The sequence below is a fragment of the Anolis carolinensis genome, chromosome 5 (assembly GCF_035594765.1).
Source record: "Anolis carolinensis isolate JA03-04 chromosome 5, rAnoCar3.1.pri, whole genome shotgun sequence".
Lineage (NCBI taxonomy): Eukaryota > Metazoa > Chordata > Lepidosauria > Squamata > Dactyloidae > Anolis > Anolis carolinensis.
The window spans coordinates 199,645,532-199,664,652 of NC_085845.1; the positions used below are offsets into that span (position 1 = coordinate 199,645,532).

A 19,121-nucleotide genomic window follows, 5' to 3' on the forward strand; every position below is an offset into this window, starting at 1 on the left:
TCAGCCTTCTCTTCTGCAGGCTAAACATGCCCAGCTCTTGAAGCCGCTCCTCATAGGGCTTGTTCTCCAGGCCCTTGATCATTTGAGTCGCCCTCCTCTGGACACATTCCAGTTTGTCGACATCTCCCTTCAATTGCGGTGCCCAGAATTGGACACGGTGTGATTCCAGGTGTGGTCTAACCAAGGCAGAATAGAGGGGCAGCATGACTTCCCTGGATCTAGACACCATACTCCTTTTTATGCAAGCCAAAATCCCACTGATTTTTTTTTAGTTGCCGTATCACATTCCTGGCTCATGTTCCCCTTCCTCCGCACAAGGACTCCAAGATCCTTTTCCCACCTACTGCTGTTGAGCCATGCATCTCTCATTCTTTATCTTTGCATTTCATTTTTATGCCTATAAAATGTGGTGCTAGAGAAGAGGTTCATGGAAACCTTGAAGTGCTAAAAAGACAAATACCTGGATCCTGGAGCAAAACAAAACTAGAAGCCAAGATGAATAAACGAAGGGCGCATCCACATTCTCAAATCGATGCGGTTTGACACAACTACCAGGGCTCAATGCTATGGAACACTGGGAGTTGTGGTGTTACAATGTCATTTGTGTTCTCTGGCAAAGAGTCCTGGTGTTTCAACAAACTACAACTCCCAGGAGGCATAGCCATTCAAGTGGCATCAAACGGTATTTATTCTACAATGTAGAGTGAGCCTGAGGCTGTTGTACTTTGGTCATATCATGAGAAGAGCTAATAGTCATGCACTTTATTTATATTCCTCTTTATCTCCCCGGCGGGACTCTAAGTGGATTACAGAATACACATATAAGGCAAACATTCAATGCCTTTTTAAACAATGAACAACAACTACATACAATACACAATGATAAGACCTACCTTTCATCTCTGGAGCCTGGAGGTGACGTTCAGCTCCGGACATGGGGAGGTGCTCTTGTTCCATTTTCCATGCCAAAGGAGCTTGTTGTCCGTAGATGTCTCTGATTGTCTTCATGTCTGCATGAGATGCCTTTTTACCTTTCCTGCTGAGACGGTACCTATTGATATACTCGCCTTGCATGCTTTCTAACTGCTAGGTTGGCAGAAGCTAGGGCTGACAGCCAGGAGCTCTCCCTGACTCGCAGCTTCGAACTGCCAACCTTCTGGTCAGCACATTTCCTGCAGCTAGCGGTTGAACCCGCTGTGCTACCCCAGCCCCTTATTCACTAAAGAAGATTATAACACTTGATAAAGTGGAAGGCAGCTGGAGAAGAGGAAGGAGGAAGGATTTCAGAAGGAGAGACTCAATCAAAGAAGCAAGATCTGACCAGAGCTGTTGAAGATAGAATAACCAGGAGGCCTCTTGTTCCTAGGGTCACCATGAATCAGTCAACTTGATGGCAGTTAACATCAACAAAAGTGGAAAGCAATAAAAAGGAAAGAAAGAGGAAAGCCACATTATTGATGATTGGATTCAACCAGGAAGCCATGGCTATAAAACCTGTCAAGGAAACCCTGTGACAGGATTGCCTTAGGGTCACCATAGGTCAGAAATGACACATAACAACAACCCCAACATCCATAGGATTTGTCCTTGATTTTCCTTATCAGCTTCTGTTATGTGAAGGTCAGAGTTACTTGAAGGTGACTTGAAAGAGGTTTATCGCAGGAGGACAACCCCGAGATGCTTTTAATAGCAGAGGAAATCGCCTCTGCATAGAAATGAACATCTTATCAGGTAATCAGCCGGTTGCGTCCTGATGGGCCATGGAAGTTTTAACGTTCTCCCCCAGGTTGAAGATCACAGCAGTTTGCATGGCCTGCAGCGTGAACTCGGCGCTGACACAACAGGCTGCCTGAAAAGTTCCTAAAATTTTATAGCCAGGATGCGTGTGCCAAATGAACTCTGCAAATTGACGTAATTAATGCAAATGCCCTTTTTTCGCATAACCTTTCCCTTCATTTGCATAGCTTAACTTTTTCAGGCGCATGGATTTCTTTTCTTTCTTTTTTAAAAGGTTTTGATTTAATCAAGTACCTGTTGAGCTGAAATAGAACCAAATAAAAAAAAAACCTTCCAGGAAATGACAATGCAGGGCTGTCGAAATGCTTTACCGCCTGAATTGCAGAATCAAAAGGGTACACAAAGACATGCTCCTTAAAGTGGGACCTGGTTCATTTCAGGTGTAGGAAAGACGAAGTTCTACAGATATCTTTGAAGGACTGAACTTCCCATCAGCCAAGACCAGCATGACCAGGTTTGAGGGATGAAGGGAATTACGGTGCATCACCCTGTTTTCCTTCCCTGCTTTATTGTTGTGATATCGAGAAATGGGACCCCAAATGATAAAATACAAAATTTGTATAGATCGAGAATGGGCAAACCTTGGTCCTCCAGGTGTTTTGGACCTCAATGCCCAGGAATTGTGGGAGTTGAAGTCCAAAACACCTGGAGGGATGAAGTGTGCCCATACCTGTTAAAGATAATAAGATGCAGCTCCATTGTGACATACAGCAACTGAGCACCTTTGTCATCTAGTAACAACTTTCATGGATTAACTTTTGAATGTTGCTCAACATACCTGGACCCCAGGAAATAATCTCCCAAATTTCCATAATATTTTCACAATGAACTAGGAGACATAAGGGGAGAACACAATAAATTTGGGTCAGAACTCCAGGGTCCATTTCCTGTTTTCCTCCTGATATGTTCGGGGCTATCTGTCCTGTTTTGTCTTTCAAGAACAGCCTTAAAACATGGTGGTAAGTACATGAAAACAGCTTTACTTCAGCAAAACGTAAAGTACAGCACACTCAGTGTAATAATGCAAAAGGAAGCAAGGAAGTCTTAGGGCAAGCACAGTCTCTGGTAAATTCCCAAATCAAATAGCAGTCTTACTTCAGACCAAAAAAGCAACAAATATTTAGGAGCAGTTTCCCAGATGCAGACTTGAAGCAGGCACAAGGGGAGCGAAGAGTCAGTTTGTTACCAGCAAGAGCTGGCTGCATCTGCTTTTGCTTTATAGCCCTGAGTCCCCTCACAGCTGCTCGGACAGTTCCTAATTAGCTGCATTTCTGGCAGCTATTCTAGCTGAATGATGTCTCTGTTCTGCTTCCTTTCGCCTCTCCTGAAATGTGGGTACTTGAAAAATCTCCTCCTCAGATTCCAGCTGCTCCTCTGATTCATGAACACTTTCCTGCTCCCCTTCCTCTTCTAAAGAAGAGGAATCCCTAACACTATCTGTGAGAATGACTCTTCTCCCTTGCCGTCCTCCAGCCTCACCCTTGCATCACCCACTGAGATGGCCATCACCTTCAAGCACCTATTATTACTTTGGACTACTTCTATTGTTTCCACCAGAGTCCAACCATTAATCTCATCATGAGCCCATTGCCCATTTATACACCACAGCTCCTCTCAAAAGCAAATTGATGAATGGGCTAACACTTCAAATGCTCCAATAACATTTCATTAACTTTCACATTACCAAGGGAGAGGCAACCAGGGATGATGTCACACAGAGCCCTGAGCCAATCAGGACACAGATCCTAGCTGGACACTTTGTGAGGCAATCAGGAGCAAGCACGGGTATCTTGAATAGCTCAGCTAGGGGCCGGGGCTTGGCACAGAAAAATCCTACTGATTGAAAGGTTGGCAGTTCGAGCCCAGGTTGGGGTGAAAACCCGCTGTTAGCCCTGCCTGCTTAGCAGATAGAAAGCAGAAATGTGGGTAGATAAATAGGTACCGCTTTTAGCAGGGAGGTAATAAAGATGCCCTTAAGGACATCAATTAGGAGGATGTCTAAGGATGAGAAAGCTCCTCAGCATGAAAAATGGAGCAACACCCCCCCCCCCCCCATGGCTGAGGTTGAGCACAGCCTCCAAGATGCCGGAAATAAGATGGGAAATGCCTTTACTTCTCTCTGTGCATTGTCTGTCCTTGTTGACTGTATAACAGCATTGAATGCGTACCATATATGTGTTCTGTAATCCGCCCTGAGTCCTCCTGGGGAGATAGAGAAAAATATAAAGTATATTATTATGATTTTATTGAAACAAAGACATAGTATGACACAGCAAATGAGAGATATGTGCTGGATTTCATATTAAAAAATCACAAGTCGAACTTTTCCCATGCATTTAGGACTGTGTGATGTATTTTCGGATGACGCGTGCAGATCCCAGTTGGGTGGCCTTTTGCAGTTGGCAGATCGTAATTTTGTCAATGCCTATTGTTTCCAAATGCCGGCTGAGATCTTTTGGCACGGCACCCAGTGTGCCCATCACCACCGGGACCACCTGCACTGGTTTCTGCCAGAGCCTTTGCAGTTCGATTTTGAGGTCCTGATAACGGCTGAGTTTTTCCTGTTGTTTTTTGTCAATTTGACTGTCACCTGGTATGGCGACATTAATAATCCAAACTTTTTTCTTTTCCACAACCGTGAGGTCTGCTGTGTTGTGTTCCAAACCTTTGTCAGTCTTTATTATTAAAGATAAAAACTTTTTTATTAACTAATAAAAACATTATTATTATTATTATTATTATTATTATTATTATTATTATTATTATTATTATTAGCTGTGAAATGAAATAAAAATGCTCTGTATTTGCAACTGCAGTATGTCACTATTTTGGAGCACTTTCTCCACTGACATTCCCTTTGCCTATTGAGAATAAATACCTCTGCTTTTGCCTTCCACCAGTCTGTGTTTCATTCGACCTTGACATGCCGGACCCGAACCTGCAATGTAGCAGAGCTGAAATCACTTGACAGTTGTGCAATTCTCACTGAAAGGAATCGGAAAAATGAGTGGCTACTTATGTATGACTATTGGTGCTTTGTTTATTGTTTATTTTAATAGCTATGCTTTTGGCTGGTTTTAACCTATGTGTAGTGTAATTATATTTTAAATGTTTGTATTGGGTTATTTTAGCTCTATTTCTTTTATTTGTGATAAGATGCCTTGAGTCACATTCCAACCCCTTGCCTCAGAGAAACAAAAGGGCACCGAGTCAGCTTTGTGTTTTAGCTTGAAATTTAAAGGAATGTTTGAATGTGCTGATCCCTATGTCTTTATTTGTTTATGGATGTAATATCCTACTTTTCTCCCATGTGGTAGTCGATTTGGCTTGCTTAATGCACTAAAGGAAAATAGCAAAATAATCTGTAATGGAACTTTTTTTTTAAAAAAAAAGCATTAAACATCAGTTAGTTGACCTATAAACATTAATTTAGAACACATTAGGACACACTGCATGTTAAGAAACAGCATATTCATTGCACTACCCCAATAGTTGCAAGCTGTTTTTGATTTGTTATATGTTACTAGCTGTGCCCGGCCACGTGTTGCTGTGGCAAAGTGGTGGTGGTATTGGTTAAAAATTGTGTAATTTTTATTTGACGTTATTTGTATTTTTTCATAAATTTTATTGTAAGTTATCTTTTTATTATATTTTATTATTTTCTTGTATTATTTTTAGTTATTTTCTGTTATAGTATTTTATTGTATTAATTTTTTAGTGTTTTAAATTATTTTGTAGTGTTCTTAATTATTTTTTATTGGGTTGTTAGGAGACCAAGTTGGAGGAGCTTAGCCTTCTAACTGGCTGCAATTGGATAAAAGCAATTATTCCTCTCTCTCTAATTAGGACTTTATTTTTCTTTTCTTTTTGTTGTATCAACCTAGAGCCATGGATGATGGGTTGTGTTGTCAAATTTCGAGGTTGGGGGGTCTGTAGTTTTGTTGTTTTGTGGGTCGCCGTGATGCCATCACTCTTTTATATATATAGATTCTTGGCACTGGATGTTTGCCACTGTGTTTTGTTTTGCTGGAAGCCACCCTGAAGATAGGGAGGGTTATAAATCCTCATCATCATCATCATCATCATCATCATCATCATCACTACTAATACTATAGGAAGATCGAAGGGTGCTCCAATGTTGTAGAATGAATGAAGTCTAACTGCTATGGAGCAATGCTATGAAATCCTGGGAGCTGTAGTTTTACAAACTATTTAGTCTTTTCTTGAAATAAAGAGTGTCTATCCAACCTACAACTCCCAGGATTCCATAGCACAGAGCCATGACAGCTAAAGTGGAATAAAGTTGCATTAATTCTATTGTGTAGAGATGCATGCCAAGTCTGTCTGTCCAACTGATTTCGACACTTGGGTATCTCCTTTAAATATATGTCCCATGACTGACGGAAAAGATCCTGGGCAATCATGAAATCCCACTTTGAAAAGGTATTCAAGGCAAATAGCCTAGAGTGCAGAAGAAAGAAAGACACCATTAAATGTTAATTGCGTTGGTTTGCTGGCAATGCCATAGCTGAGTTCACCGTTAATGTTACATTAGCTGGTTCACTTGGCTAATTATGTAAGACAGACAGAAATCACTCCATGTACAACAAGCTGACTTGACAAGGAAGGGCTACTTTAATTGTGGAGCAAACAACTTTCAAAGGTGAGTAATTCTGCAATTTGGGCAATATTTGATTACTTCAGACGTTGGACTGCATCCAAGGATTCTGCCCTTTACATTGGCTGCCTTCCAATGCTTTGCAGAGATGTGTATCTGCATATGTATATACAGAAATGGATACAACATTTTCAGAATTTGTGGTTGTGCTAGGTAGAATATTTAAAAAAATGACATCTGGAGGGGAAAATAGTTCTTGGACAAGCAACTATTTATTTATTTAGACTGATACCCTGTATTGCAGTTATGGATTTATAACCTAGAGTTACAGATCCGTAACAGCTCCATATTTACTAATACTCTATCATAGTGCCATGATTGTAAATGCCAACCCAAAACCATATTGGCCAGCAACCATGGCAGAGAGCCAGTGTGGTGATAATGCCAATGTTGGTACCGTTGTTGTTGTTTCTATTTCCATCTCTCCCAATGGATCAAGCCAGGGATCAACAATATTAAAACACAATATCCAATCAATTAAAAATACATAACATATAACCCAGTTAAGGCATCAGTTTAAAAGAACACATACAGTCAATACATATTATTAAAATAACCAGTGTGTCATCTAAAATTCATAATTTAAGAACAACAAATTAAAAAATCAACTAGATAGGCCTGCCTGAAAAAGTGGTCTCTAGTGCTGTGTTAAGTTACGTAAATTAAGGGTATAGTGGTTTCTGAGCATTGGACTATGATGGCATCCCTGTTGAAATCTTGAAAGCGGGTAGACCTGAGTTCAAACAACACTAGCTTATTGAAAAAGTGTGGGTGACCAAGAAGATTCCAGCAGATTTCAAGGACACAATTGTTACTACTACCCTTTTCAAAAAGGAGGAATGAACAATGGAATCTCCCTTCTAACCTCCACTGGGAAAATTCTTACAAGAATCCTGGCAAACAGCCTTCTCCCTGTTTCAGAAGACACTCTCCCAGAATCCCAGAACGGCTTCTGCCCCTCTAGAAGAACAGTGGACATGATCTTCACGTCAGCTCCAAGAAAAATGCAGGGAACAAAATCAAACTCTGTACATGGCATTCATTGATCTTGCAGTCAATACAGTAAGTCGCAGTGCTCTCCGGATCATCTTTCAAAAAATCGGATGCCCTGACAAAATTGTGAACATCCTGCGACTCCTCCATGATGACATGATGGCAACAGTCTTAGACACTGACAGCAAGGATAACATTTCCAGACCACTTCTGCCAACATGTGAAGCAACTATGAGAAATTATGACAGTGTGCTACTTTTGAATATTGCAGCCTTGTTCCCTGTAGAGCTGGGAACATCATCTTCCTCATGCCCCAATTGGTCCCGTTTGTTAGCCAGTTCTTTCTGACCTTTGTGACTTTGGATTGAATGGGAAGCAGCAATCTATATATATAAAAGAGTGATGGCATCATGGCGACCCACAAAACAACAAAACTACAGGCCCCCCAACCTCGAAATTTGACAACACAACCCATCATCCACGCCTCAAGGTTGATACAACAAAAAGAAAAGAAAAATAAAGTCCTAATTAGAGGGAGAGCAATAATTGCTTTTATCCAATTGCTGCCAGTTAGAAGGCTAAGCTCCTCCAACTTGGTCTCCTAACAACCCAATAAAAAAATAATAAAAAACACAAAAAAATAATTAAAAACACTAAAAAAATTAATACAATAAAATACTATAATAACAGAAAATAACTAAAATAATACAAGAAAATAATAAAATATAATAAATAAAAAGATAACTTACAATAAAATTAATTTAAAAATACAAATAACGTCAAATAAAAATTACACAACAATTTTTAACCAATACCACCACCACTTTGCCACAGCAACACGTGGCTGGGCACAGCTAGTGTTTATATAAATGTGGTCTCTCAGTATCTGACAGGGTTTGGTTCCAGGATCCCCATGGATTCCAAAATCCATGGATGCTCACGGCCATGGATGCTCATGTTGCATTCTTCCATGGATACCAAAATCCATGGATGCTCCTCGAATATTTTTGTGCTGTGGTTGGTTGAATCCATGGATGCAGAACCTGTGGATACATTGGACTGACTGTAGATAGATAGATAGATAGATAATAATTTAATAATAATAATTTTATTTTTATACCCCGCCCCATCTCCCCGAAGGGTCTCGGGGCGGCTTACATAGGGCCAAGCCCGAACATCAACAATATAAAAAAACAAAGCAATAAAACAAATGAATCAACAACAACAATAAAAACAAATCATAAAATCACATACAAAAAACTATAATGATAAAATAGACAGACAGACAGACAGATTGACATATACCCACACACCTTTTTGTTAAATAACAGGCTGATTTTAACTGACTCTTAAACAAGGATGCTTCTTCACCTGTTAAGATTCCTGCCTGCTAGACCAACCACACCATTCTTGCCAAAAATGTGTTATGCTTGCTTTCTCCCCACAATGAGTTGCATGATATAAAGGATCGTGGGCTCATCTCTGTTTTCACCATTATTACTCTCCAGCTTTCCAGATAGATATTTCTCATTCTCTGTAGAAACATCTCTGTGTTTATCTTGGCTATGCCTCTCAGTCTCAGCATTTGTGATTGTTTTCATATCTTCTCTTCCTTCACATCCCATCAAGTCTCAAATGGAAGAGGCCTCTCATTTAGGAAGGATGGCGATAGCTATGTTTTCTTTGTTTACAGAATTATTTCTCATTTCTTCTTTGTTTACAGAATTATTTTTTATTTCTTTGGCTTATTTGACTGGAAGAATGAACATTAACTCAATAAATCTCTATACTGCCATCAAAAATTTGTCTGATTCAGTTAAAGAATTACAGATGTACATGCATGACAAAGCTTCAAAGCCGAAAGATGACTGCCAGTCGCAACTGGAAAATATCACTGAATCAATGGTTACATAAATCAACCCTTATATAAATCTTGTTAAATTAATGGATTACTCTTGTTGAGAGGAGCCACTGCACTGAGGCTATAGTCTCTTAGGACTATAAGAAACAAGTGCTCAGAGAATTACCCTAGCAGTTGTTCCCAATGCCTAGGACTTGATATTTTGAACTTCAAATCCCAGAAGCCTTGGCCAATAATAAAGAATTCTGGGAGCTGAAGTCCCAAACACCCAGAAGGCCAGAGCTCTTCAGTACATAAAGTTGAAAGAGGAAGACAAGATGACATTAAATTTAGCCCGTCCAGAGGCCAAGAATCCCAATAAATACATGAGTACAGAAAGTGTTACAGGTTGCATATCTCTTTTCTGAAATGTTTGGGAGCAGAAGTATTTTTAATTTTTGATTTGGAATACCTGTATTTGCCTACATACATAATTAGATATCATAGAGGTAGTGTTATTGAAAAATTAGATCCCAAATTAGGAAGTTATATGAATTATGAGACGCGGCTCCATTGAGACATGCAGCGAGCCTATGTGCCTTTATCATATAGCAAGCAACCCTTCATTAATTACCTTGGAATGTTGCCCAACACACTCTGGACTCTGGGAGACAATTCCTAAAAAATAACATAATCTTACCACAATGGAATGGGAACACACAATAGGGCTTGCATCAGAGCCCGGTGTTCTTTTTGTTTCATGTAATATGATCTGGGAACGTCTTCCTTTCCTGTGCCTCAAGATAGAGTCATCCTTGTAACGTCAAAGCCACTACCCTCTAGCACCCAATGTTTACCTAGACTGACACCATTGTATCCACCGGAGCCAGAATATTAAGCCCATTATCGATTGCCGCATCGCATTCCATTTCGATAGTAAGCCTCTCTGGGGCAGATTAATAAATGGGCAGACTTTTCAAATAATTCAATGACAGTTTTATTAGAATTTCCCACTACAGCAAAGACCAACTAGCGATGATGTTGGAGGGAGCCCTAGATCACTCAGGGAACGGATTCTAACTGGACATCTTCTGAGTCAATCAAATGTAATATAGCTGTCAAATGTAATAAATATGCTCTGCATTCACAATTATGAGATATCAGTTCTTTGGAGTGCCTTCTTTGCTGACATCCTCTCGGGCCATTGAGAATAAACCTCTGATTTTGCCACGTCGAGCCGTGAACATGTGGTTCTTACAGAAGCTGAAGTTACATAACAATGGAACCCAAATATAAATTTCATGTTAATGTATGTTTCATATACACACATAGATAGAAAACTGTTATATAATTTATTAATAATGTGCGTGAAAGAAAGTTTGTATACACTGAAAGCAAAGGTACCACTCTCTCAGACATCCATGTGGAGTTTTGTATTTTGGGGTATTTCTGATTTTGGATGAATAAGATATACTCAGCCTATAGCAGTCATAACAACTGAGCAAAGAAATATCCCTGAAGTTGACAGATTTCTAGGTGGCTGCTTCTTGATATCAGATTGTTAACTATTCAGTATTTTTTGTTTAATATATGTTGATTCCTACAACACTGTTACTTCTCATATCATAAGGTTTTGGAGGTGAAAGTATTTCTTTGGCTCCACCAAGTCCTGCTAAAGAAAGAGCCTCTTGTTTCAGCTACCAACCTCTCAGATTCAGGGAAGAAGCCATTTTCTGGAGTCACAAATTCCTCGTAATCCAGCTCTTTTGCATCAGATTGCTTTGTCCGAGTTTTCCAGAATAGAACTAAAAGTAAGTTCTTCAGACTCCCCCATCTTTAAGAAACCTTGAATTTTAACTTTGAGGAAATATTGACATTTCCTCTTTAGAAATAGAGTAGAGTCTCACTTATCGAACATTCGCTTATCCAGTGTTCTGGATTATCCAACGCATTTTTGTAGTCAATGTTTTCAATACAATGTGATATTTTGGTGCTAAATTCGTAAATACAGTAATTACAACATAGCTTTGCAGCATATTGAACTACTTTTTCTGTCAAATTTGTTGTATAACATGATGTTTTGGTGCTTAATTTGTAAAATCATAACCTAATTTGATGTTTAATAGGCTTCTCCTTAATCTCTCCTTATTATCCAACATATTCGCTTATCCAACGTTCTGCCGGCCCGTTTATGTTGGATAAGTGAGACTCTACTGTATATAGGACTATCACACCAGCCCACTATATCAGAGAACTTTGTCACACCAACTTGTTATTCCATTTCAGTTGCATTAGTGTAGTGTAGTGGATATATACCATGTTGATCACCTGTAATATCACACCTGCCTTCATTAGCACAATTCTGCTAATTTACATTCAGTGGTCTCGCATTTCTACTTCCACATAATCTTGTAACCCGGCCTTCTTAGAATACTGAAGTTCCTTTATTATTATTATCTTAATTTTTAATGCAATTGTGCAATTCCAGCTATTAAAAGCAGCATAAAAAAGACAAATATGAATGTAAAGTAAACACCACTTTAGGAACAGCAAAGGAGAGGGGGGAGTGTGAGAAGAGAAACATTTCTCCCACCTGACATCACCTCATTACTACAATGCTGGCACAAAAGTAGAACGAACCCATTGTACCAGAGTGGGTGACGGAAACAATGTGAGATTGGAGGCTATTGATGGATTGTACCTGTTAAAAGCCTAGGATGGGAGAATCATGGGTGCGAAAGGCAGATCGGCATCAGGATGCACAGAACATTGTGTGAAAAGATGTTCCAGAAATACTTGCTTGTCTGCTTTGTGTAATAAATTCTAGGTAAAGGTTTCCCCTTGACATTAAGTCTAGTTGTGTCTGACTCTGGGGATGGTTATCTCCATTTCTAAACTAAAGAGCCAGCATTGTCCATAGATGCCTCCAAGCTCATGTGGCCGGTATGACTGCATGGAGTGCCATTACCTTCCCGCTGAAACGGTACCTATTGATCTATTCATATTTGCAAGTCTGCTAGGTTGGCAGAAGCTGGAGCTAACAACGGGAGCTTGCCCTGAGCACCAGATTCGAACCACTGATCTTTTGGTCACCAACTTCAGCAGTGGTTTAACCCACTGCACCACTGGGGGCTCCTGTAATAAACTCTACAGGATCATAAAATCACAGAGTAGGAGGAGACAAGAACTATCGAGCCCAATCAGAGACTGGGAGAGAATGCAGGTGATTGGAGGAACATCTAGCTGTGCCCCATAGCCAGAGAAAGGTTGATGGCATCATCTGCTGAGACCCCAAAGAACCTTGGGGTTTAATGTCATCAGGCTGCATCTAGTTATACTCCTACAGCCAGATGCATCTGTGATCCCCTGCACTTTATGTGTGCATTTACACTGTAGAATGACTAAAGTTTGACACTACTTTAATTGTGATGGCCCAATGCTATGGAATTATGGGAGTTGTAGTTTCGCAAGGCCTTTAGCTTTCTGTGCCAAAGAACATCGGTGTTTCATCAAACTACAACTCCTAGGATTTTATAACAGTGGGCCATAGAAGTTAAAGTGGTGCCAAACTGCATTAATCCTAGAGCGTAAATGCACCTTATGCCAACCATGAGGAGCCCCCGGGGGTGCAATGGGTTAAACCTTTGTGCCAGCAGGACTGCTGACTGACAAGTTGGCAGTTTGAATCCGGGGAACGAGGTGAGCTCCTATTTGTCAGCTCCAGCTTCCCATGTGGGGACAAGGGAGAAGCCTCCCACAGGATGGCAAAACATCCAGGCGTTCCCTGGGCAACGTCCTTACAGACAGCCAATTCTCTCACACCAGAAATGACTTGCAGTTTCTGAAGTCGCTCCTGACATGAAAAATAAATGCCAACCATGGAATGGTGAGCATTGAAGCAAAATTGAAGCAAAACTATGAATCCTGGGAGGCAGAGCTGCACTTGTTGAATCCTTACAGTGTTATATCTTTGCCAATGTCTTAATAGCTAGTTTCTAGCAAGATATATAAGGATCGGTGCAGCGACAATGTATTGGCAATTTAAATTCAATTGTAACACAGACATGTGCTCCTCTTTGGGAGCATTTTAAAGTGTTTCCCTCCCCTTTGGAATGTGGAAGAGCTTTGCAAAATAAACAAATGTCTGCTCAAACTATTTCCCCACTAATTAAAAAAAAAATCCCCCGTAATTCCCGAAGTTCCTAACCAGTTTGATATTATCCAATTGTCTTGCCTCCATCACTTTGCCAACACTTGAGCTGCAAATTTACACTTCCACGGAACTGTGAAGGGAAACAAATCTCATTATTATTCCACCTTCCCCTCTTCCCTTCTGAAGATATTGCCGTGCCAATGTGCCAGCTTACCTGGTACACAAATGCAATTTTTAAAATCCCTGCCGCAGCACCCTGTGGAGCGAACATATGCCACGGTCTCAAATTGCGAAGCCGGCAGCTGTGCGGCAGATCAAAATAAAGTCCGGGATATGCCAAAAGCATCCAACAAACAAGCCATTAAGAAATCTTTTAAAACCCCACTAAACACTAAATTGCAATAACTTTTAATGACAGCAACAAGCATCTGTCTAAGAAACTGCCTGACAGAAAGGTGTGGTCTGGGAAAAGATGACAGATAAGCTACTCAGTGCAGATGTATCCCAGAAAGCCTCTATTTGTTGCATTGTGAGTGGCATCTAAAGAAATGAGTTGCTAGAGCTTCAACTCCAGTAGCAACAATACAGTTTGACACTACTATGACTGCCATGGCTTAAAACTATAGAAACATGGGAATTGTTGTTTGGTGAGGCACCAGGATTCTTTGGCAGAGAAAGCTAAAGACCTTGTAAAACTATAAATCCCATGGTTCCAGAGCATTTTCATCGGCTGTTCCAAGACTATGGAATGACACGCTGGAAGAGATCCGACAGCCAGATGAGCTGTCAGAATTCAAGATGCAACTGAAAACCTCTCTCTTACAGCAGGCTTACCCAGTTGATTTTAAGTTGTGAATTTTAACCTAAATTATATTTCTTTTGTTGTTGATCTTGTGTATATTTTGATATATGTATTCTAGTCATTTTGTATTTTATGTGTCTGGCAAGTAACAAATAAATTTACTGTATTGTTATTGTTGCTGTTGAGCCATGGCAGTTAAGTGGAGTCAAACCCCATTAATTCCACAGTGTTGATACACCCCTTGATTCACATTAACTGCTATGGCTCCATGATAGTTCAAAGCAGATTCTAGTTGCATTGGAACCTGTGTTGGGAGAAAGATACTAAATAACTAAAGCTAAAGCATGGGATTTGTAGTTTCACAAGATATTTAGAAACCTCATCAGCAAGCTCTAATCTAGTGTTTGGTCTTCCAGATAATTTGGACTCTTTAGTCTCAGACGTCCTAATATCTTATGAAACAGTGAGGCATTCTGGGAGTTGAAGTCTCAACCTTATGGAGAACCAAAGGTTGAGATCCACTAAGTGCAGGATGAAACTACAAATTCCAAGATTTCAGAGCATGCATCCATGGCAGTTTAAAAGTGGTATCAAAGCACTATAATTGTAAAATGGAGTAAATCTACACTACAGAATGCAGTCTGACACCACGTGAACTGCATTATATGACTAGTGTAGATGCATCTGCCATGGTGCAATGCTATGGTATCCTAGGAGTTGCAGTTTTACAAGCTATTTAGGCACCAGAACTCTTTGGCAAACTACAACACCAATAAATTGCATAGCATTGAGGCATGGAAGTTCAAGTGGTGTCAAGCTGCATACACTCTTCAGTATAGATGCACTCACTGCTTATGGAATAGGTTGGTCCTTTGATTTCCCTTTAGCTGGAATAAACTTCAACTTGAGATGGAAGGATCCACTGCAATGTGCCTCCCCAGCAAATCCTATAATTTATGTACCACTGAAACAAGGAACGGATTCAATAAGCAGGGTTCGTAACAGACTGTGAATCCAAGAAAATAAACAGGAAATAATCGATAGTCGCAGAAAGGAGAATAACATGGCTGTCAAGGTGATTTCACTCCCTTTTCGTGGAGTAAAGAGAAGAGAGACTGGAGAGGATGTAATAAAACCCATATTGACGTCTATCTGCTAAGAGAAAAAGCAATAAATGTGTAGCCTTGGGTTAAGAACATCTCCTTGATTGTTCAATTGCAACTTTGTCGATTGGCTGCAGACGTGATGAGCCAAGTTCGCTCAGAAAACTTTTAGAAAAATATCAGGTTTTTAAAACATAAATATTTGAAAAGGGAGAAAAGATAACTATTTGTTGATTTCGTCACTTCTTCGTTTGATCTAGGGGTGCATCTACACCTTAGAATGAATGCAGTTTGATGCCACTTTAACCGCCATAGTTCAATGGTATGAAATCATGGGAATTTTAGTTTGGTGAGGCACCGGCATACTTTGATAAGGCTTTGCAAAACTACAACTCCCAGGATTCTGTAGCATTGAGCCATGGCGGTTAAAGTGGTGTCAAACTGCAATAAAAACTGCAAACTGTAATTAAAGGTTTTTCAGTTTTTCTATTCATATTATTTTCTATTCATATTATATTCATTTTTATATTCATACTAGCTTGGGTACCCAGCAATGTCTGGGTTATTTGAAAAGGGCATAGTCTGTTTCTGGATGTTTGGTAGTATCAGTTTGATCATGTTACACTATTTCTTAGAAAAAAAACTCTCATGTCTTTGGGGTTTTTTTATGAATGCTCTCATTAAAAAATGCAGAAGGATGTTGGTGTACTACAACTCCCAAAAATCTTGAGTCAACCCTCCCAAAACTCCCCCAGTATTCACAGTTGGCCATGTTGGATCTGTGTGCCAAATTTGGTGCAGATTGGTCACCCACTGGGCTCAGTGTTCTCTGAATATGGGTGAACTATAACTCTCTGATGCCAAGATCAATCACCCACAAAGCCTGCCAGTATTTACAGTTAGCCATGTTGGGTCTGTGTGCCAAGTTTGGTCCAGATCCATCACTTGCTGGCTTCAGTGTTCTCTGAATACGGATGAACTATAATTGTCATCCCAAGTTGGCAGCACTGGGTCTGTGTGGCAAGTTTGGTCCAGATTCATCACTGGTGGGGTTCAAAGGCCTCACAGAATACAGGTGAACTATAACTCCCAGAGATAAAGGTCAATCACCCCCAAAGTCCACCAGTATTCCCAGTTGGCCATGTTGAATTTGTGTTTGGTCCAGATTCATCATCAGATGGGTTCAGTGTTTTCTGAATATGGGTGAACTATAATTCCTGGATGTCAAGGTCAATCACACCCAAACCCCGTCAGTATGCAAAGTTGGCCTTGTTGGGTCTGTATGGCAAGTTAGTTCCAGGTCCATTGTTGGTGGGGTTCAGAGGGCTCTTAGACTGCAGGTGAACTATACATCCCAGTCCCTACAACTCCTATAAATCATAGTGAATTCTCCCCAAACCTCTCTCTATATATGTTCAGTTGCTGATCAATTCCTCTGTTTGCTGTAGGAAAGGGTAGGAAAGGGTTATGGGAGAGGCAGTGTGCGGGGTCATGCAAATAGAGAGAGAAAGAAACACTGGGGTGTATTCACTGTAACCTGCAATATCCTGGGAGGGAGGGAGTGACTTGGTGGCTCCATAGCACTGGGAACTATAGCCTGTTTGTGAAGGTCAGAGGCTGCTTCATTTTTAATTGCATCAAGTAATGTTTGCTGTTAGTAGCCTTGCATCCCTATATTAAGAGGAAAGTAGAATACAACTAAAGCAAATAACCACAATAATGATAGTGTAGTTGTATCCTATACTAAATAATAATAATAATAATAATAATAATAATAATAATAATGTAAATACATCCTATATGGGGAAAGGGGGGCTAAAAATGAAGTAAATAATAATACAGTAGAGTCTCACTTATCCAAGCTAAATGGGCCAGCAGAAGCTTGGATAAGTGAATATCTTGGATAATAAAGAGGGATTAAGGAAAAGCCTATTAAACATCAAATTAGGTTATGATTTTACAAATTAAGCACCAAAACATCATGTTATGCAACAAATTTGATAGAAAAAGTAGTTCAATACGCAGTAAGGTTATGTTATAATTACTGTATTTACGAATTTAGCACCAAAATATTAAGATATATTGAAAACATTGACTCCAAAAATGGCTTGGATAATCCAGAAGCTTGGATAAGCGAAGCTTGGATAAGTGAGACTCTACTGTAATAATAATGTAGGTGCACCCTAAACGGGAGAAGCGGGGGGGGGGGGGGGAAGCAAATGGTAATAATAATAAATGTAGATGCACTCTATATAGGGAGAAGCGGGCAAAAATTATTAATAATAATAATATTGTAAGTGCACCCTAAATGGGGAGATGGTGGATAAAAACAAACAACAACAACAAATGTAGATGCACACTATATGGGGAGAAGAGAATAAAAATAAAGTGAATAATAATAAATGTAGAAGTGCCTTATGTGGGGAGAAAGGCAGGATGAATATAAAGTCAGTAATAATAATAATGTAGATGCACGCTAAATGGGGAAAAGAGGAATAAAAACAAAATAAATAATAATAATAATAATAATAATAATAATAAATGTAGGGGCACTCTATATGAGGAAAAGGGGGATAAAATAAAGTAAATAATAATAATAATAATAATAATCCTAAAATAATAATACACCCTAAAAGCGGAGAAAATTAAAGTAAATAATAATAATAATAACAACAAAAATACACCATATATGGGAAGAAAGGGGATGAAAATAAAGTAATAATAATAATATACCCCATATGGGGAGAAAGGGAATACAAATAAAGTAATAATAATATAATAATAATACACCCTATATTTGTTATTATTTTTATTCGAGCTTGGCCCCATGTAAGCTGCCCTGAGTCCCCTTTGGGGAGATAGAGACGGGGTATAAAAATAAAGTTATTATTATTATATGGGAAGAAAGGGGATGAAAATAAAGTAATATTAATATACCCTATATGGGAAGAAAGGGGATGAAAATAAAGTAATAATAATACTACATCCTATATAAGGAGACAGGGGATACAAATAAAGTAATAATAATATTATAATAACAAAACACCCTATATAGGAAGAAAGGGGATGAAAATAAAGTAATAATAATAATAATAATACACCCTTTATGGGGAGAAAAGGAATAATAATAATAATAATAATAATAATACACCATATATGGGGAGAAAGAAGATAAAAATGAAGTAATAATAAGATAGTAACCATTTATTGACACAAAGACATAGTATGACACAGCATATAGATCTCGTTTGCTGTGTCATACTATGTCTTTGTGTCAATAATAATAATAATAATAACACAATGTGTTGACGAAGGCTTTCATGGCCGGGATCACAGGGTTGTTGTATGGCCATGTTCCATAAGTATTCTCTCCTGACGTTTCGCCCACATCTATGGCAGGCATCCTCATACCTCCCAACCTCTGAGGATGCCTGCCATAGATGTAGGCGAAACGTCAGGAGAGAATGCTTCTGGAACATGGCCCGACAGCCCGGAAAACATACAACAACCCAATAATAGTACACCCTATATGGAAAGAAAGGGAATAATAATAATAATAATAATAATAATAATAATAATAATAATAATAATAATAATAATAAATGGTGATGAGATGCAGCGTTGGCCTCCTCTTCTCTCTCTCAGTCCTCTCACCTGTCAAAGTATAAGGTCCAGAATGCACAGCACCACGACGCACGCAGCGTGGGCGGGTCTTCGCTCCCCTTCCGCGGCTCCCATAGGGCGATTCTAGGACG

The 19,121-nt window shown here is 39.4% G+C and overlaps 1 long non-coding RNA gene across 1 annotated transcript; it reads right to left on the reverse strand.

Annotated features, from left to right (window-relative positions):
* Positions 1-2,751: 2,751 nt before the first annotated feature.
* On the reverse strand, positions 2,752-19,097 carry LOC134299194 (uncharacterized). The gene is made up of 2 exons (XR_010006359.1): positions 4,676-19,097; positions 2,752-3,999 (listed from the first exon to the last, which is right to left on the reverse strand). It is a non-coding gene; the product is annotated as an uncharacterized LOC134299194 (long non-coding RNA).
* Between the last annotated feature and the right edge of the window lie 24 nt (positions 19,098-19,121).